The sequence below is a fragment of the Erpetoichthys calabaricus genome, chromosome 4 (genome assembly GCF_900747795.2).
Source record: "Erpetoichthys calabaricus chromosome 4, fErpCal1.3, whole genome shotgun sequence".
Taxonomy (NCBI): Eukaryota; Metazoa; Chordata; class Cladistia; order Polypteriformes; family Polypteridae; genus Erpetoichthys; species Erpetoichthys calabaricus.
Genome location: NC_041397.2, coordinates 53,446,612 through 53,450,905, shown reverse-complemented (window position 1 = coordinate 53,450,905; position 4,294 = coordinate 53,446,612).

Here is a 4,294-nt window from a genome sequence, read left to right as displayed (position 1 = left end):
GGTTTTGAGACAAGAACTGAGCAATTGCTAATGTTTGAAATGACCAATTATCTTTCTGCTTATCGCAGTTATATCCAAGACGTTGCTCTGGGATAGTGCGTCACCAGAGTAAAGTGTGCTCCATAAACAGCAAACTTATAATTGAATATTCCCCTATAGACTTTTCTATGCAACATGCATAGTCTCAAAGTGCTACATGAACATTCTCTTTAATGTATTTTCCATGTTTTGAACATTTTTTTGGAGTGGAACAGTCGTGAGGACAATGTTCATGTGTGACCTGGGGAAGCACTCCTCTGTGTACAAGATTGCCTTCTGTAATTCAAAATTCCTGTTGATCCAATGAGAAGTTAAATTAAGCATACAGACAGAACTTGTATGAGAAGTCCAAATATGAGTGTTAAAACCTATGGCTGTGACACTGTCAGCAAAGAGTCTGTACATATGAGTTGCCACTTTTGGAAGAGCTTCATCAGAGAAATAATAACGTCTGAGTATCATGCAATAGGTCTTGAGATGCTTAAACAGGTTTCAAAACAGTGAATCTTGTATAACAGAAAATGGCAAAATATCCAGAGTAATACATTCTATCACCTTTACTGTAAATGTTTTATTTAGCCTTTAGGCTACCTCAATCAAATTTGTTTGGTTTTTCAATAAACTGATTAACAGGCCTACTAGCAGCTGCAGTTTTTAATTTTGTGTATGGTGGTGTCAAATTATCCTCCTTTGCTTTAAGAAATTCTGTATGGTTTGTCAGAATGGCATGTCTTCAGGTGCACAATTAAGGTGGCGGTGTTTATTTTCGTACTTTAGTCCCTCTGTGCAAGACATTAGTAGAATGTGTTGCAAACAGCATTAATGTCGCTCACACTTTCCTTGAAAAACTTCCATGCTGCAGACATTTTCACAACGCCATCCATGCATCACCTCAACAGCCTGTTTATCCAGAACACAATGAATGCTTCATCAACTATCAGTTTGAGTTATTGGTCAAGTCTAAGCATTGGTCCGTTGCTGATAAAATTATTTTAGGCAATTATCTGCCAATACAGATACTATTCTAGTACCTTTGTGCATTCCTAGAAGTGATGCAGGTGGCTTTCGTCTGAGATATCCTCCTTCAGTCTAAGCGTAGTACCAGAAACTGAATCAGTGACTGTACAACCATCCCAGTCTGACTCCCTTAAGATACACACTGTGCGTAACTAGGATCCCCCCTAGAGATAAAGGTGTTATCTTGCCCCAGTGTCCTGGACTCTGTAGAGGGCATCAGCATCAGTGTAGAGAGTCCTATTTTGGTCTAGTACTGTGACTCTGTAGAACTGTACGTCAAGGAACTACCTAGAGAAGCAAAGATTCACATCTTTGTGAACCACTATCCACTGTAATCTGTGGACAAAAGTAATTACTGTCTCAGCAGTTAGAGTGTGCCAGCAGTTTGCTTATCTCTTTTGAATAACTAATACAAAATGCCAACTCTGGTCATGGTGGTGGAGCAGGAGATTTTGATTAGGTTGTGTGTAGATAAGGTACTGTTTCAGTTCATTTTTCATTTTGTTTAAATGCATTTTTTTTTTTTAAACAGTTTGACTTTATTAAAATAAAAAGTGCAGTTTTGGGGGCCTGTTTCGCCAACAACAATTAAATAAGTGAAAGAATGCTGGAACGGGGGTTCTCAAACTCGGTCCTGCAGAGTCACTGTGGCTGCAGGTTTTTGGTCCAGCCAACTTCTGTTTTTAATTGAACTCCTGGGCTAATTAAGTGAACTTAGCTGTTATTTCCCAGATTCTGTGTTTTGGAAACAATATAGAAATTACTAAGATTGGTGTATATATATATATATATATATATATATATATATATATATATATTTTGTCGCACATGAGCGCATAGGGAGCAGCTTAAGGACCCGCCGTATACACTGCGACAAGTCGTGCCAGGGGACAACGGCAGGGTACTAACCTCTCTCTCTTTATTTTCCACAGAAAGAACTTAGCACCACCGCCATAACTTCTCCCAGACGCCTAGGGAAACCAACCATTTCCTGGTCCCTTTCTAACCTCTGGTCCCCTCATGATGACGTCATCTTCCCATCCATCACCACGACTTTCCTAGCATCGCTTTACTTCACTTCCGGTTCCCCCTTATAAAATGTCCGTCTACACACCATTTTTTTGTCTGTTGTATTTTGGAACACTGGCCTGAAAATTTTACTTTACAGTATATGGGGCCACAAACCCCAAATCTTTATGATCTTGTGTGATTTCTTACTATATATATATATATATATATATATATATATATATATATATATATATAGTACTGTGCAAAAGTACTGTGCAAGTCTGAAAAAAATGCTGTAAACAAAGAATGCTTTCAAAAATGGAAGTGTTAATCATTTAATTTTCATCAATCAACAAAATGCAGTGAATGAACAAAAGAGAAGTCAAAATCAAATCAATATTTGGTGTGACCACCCTTTGCCTTCAAAACAGCATCAATTCTTGTAGGTACATTTGCACACAGTTTGACAGAACTCGGCTGGTAGGTTGTTCCAAACATTTTGGAGAACTAACCACTGATCTTCTGTGGATGTAGGCTTCCTCACATCCTTCTGTCTCTTCATGTAATCCCAGACACACTCGATGATGTTAATATCAGGGCTCTGTGGGGGCCATACCATCACTTCCAGTACTTCTTGTTCTTCTTTACGCTGAAGATAGTTCTTAATGACTTTGGCTGTATGTTTGGGGTCGTTGTCCTGCTGCAGAATAAATTTGGGGTCAATCATATGCCTCCCTGATGGTATGGCATGATGGATAAGTATCTGCCTGTATTTCTCAGCATTGAGAACACCATTAATCCTGACCAAATCTCCAACTCCATTTGCAGAAATGCAGCCCCAAACGTTCAAGGAACCTCCACCATGCTTCACTGTTGCCTGCAGACACTCATTATTGTACCACTCTCCAGCCCTTCGACGAACAAACTGCCTTCTGCTACAGCCAAATATTTCAAATTTTGACTCATCAGTCCAGAGTACTTGCTGCCATTTTTCTGCACCCCAGTTCCTATGTTTTCATGCATACTTGAGTTGCTTGGCCTTGTTTCCACGTCGGAGGTATGGCTTTTTGGCTGCAGCTTTTCCATGAAGACCATTTCTGGCCAGACTTCTCTGGACAGTAGATGGGTGTACCTTGGTCCCACAGGTTTGTCAGTTCTGAGCTGATGGCACTGCTGGACATCTTCCGATTTCGAAGGGTAATAAGCTTGATGTGTCTTTCATCTGCTGCACTAAGTTTCCTTGGCTGACCACTGCGTCTACGATCCTCAACGTTGCCCGTTTCTTTGTGCTTCTTCAAAAGAGCTTGAACAGCACATCTTGAAACCCCAGTCTGCTTTGAAATCTTTGTCTGGGAGAGACCTTGCTGGTGCAGTATAACTACCTTGTGTCTTGTTGCTGTGTTCAATCTTGCCATGACATGAAACTGTCTTCCACAACCTCACCTTGGTAGCAGAGTTTGGCTGTTCCTCACCCAGTTTTAAGCCTCCTACACAGCTGTTTCTGTTTCAGTTAATGACTGTGTTTCAACCTACGTGTGACATTGATGATCATTAGCACCTGTTTGGTAGAACTGGTTGATCATACACCTGACTATAATCCTACAAAATCCCTGACTTTGTGCAAGTGTACCTATAAGAATCCCCATCACTGCCAAAAGAGATCCTACTCTGCTGGGCCCTTGAGCAAGACCCTTAACCTGTAATTGCTCCAGGGGCGCAGTACAATGGCTGACCCTGCGCTCTGACCCCAAGGGGTATGCGAAAACTAACAAATTCCTAATACAAGAAATTGTATAAGGCGAAATTAAGAACAAAAAAAAAAAAGAATTGATGCTGGTTTGAAGGCAAAAGGTAGTAACACCAAATATTGATTTGATTTAGATTTTTCTTTTGTTCGCTCACTTTGCATTTTGTAAATTGATAACAATAAACAATCATTATTTACATTTCTGAAAGCATTCTTTGTTTACAGCATTTTTTCACACCTGCCTAAAACTTTTTCACATTACTGTATATTAACATGTACTTAGCAGATATATGGGAATAATGTAATTTTTTTTCTTTTTAACAATATTTTCATCCTACTTTTCCAGGTGTTCTAATTGTTTAATTAATCCATTATTTACTAATGAGTGGGTCTGACGCTAAAGTAGTTGCAGCCTTTGATTATTCAGTGTTGTTTGCCTGCGTGTCTGCTCTGCTCATTTTTAATTGTCATTATAATAAA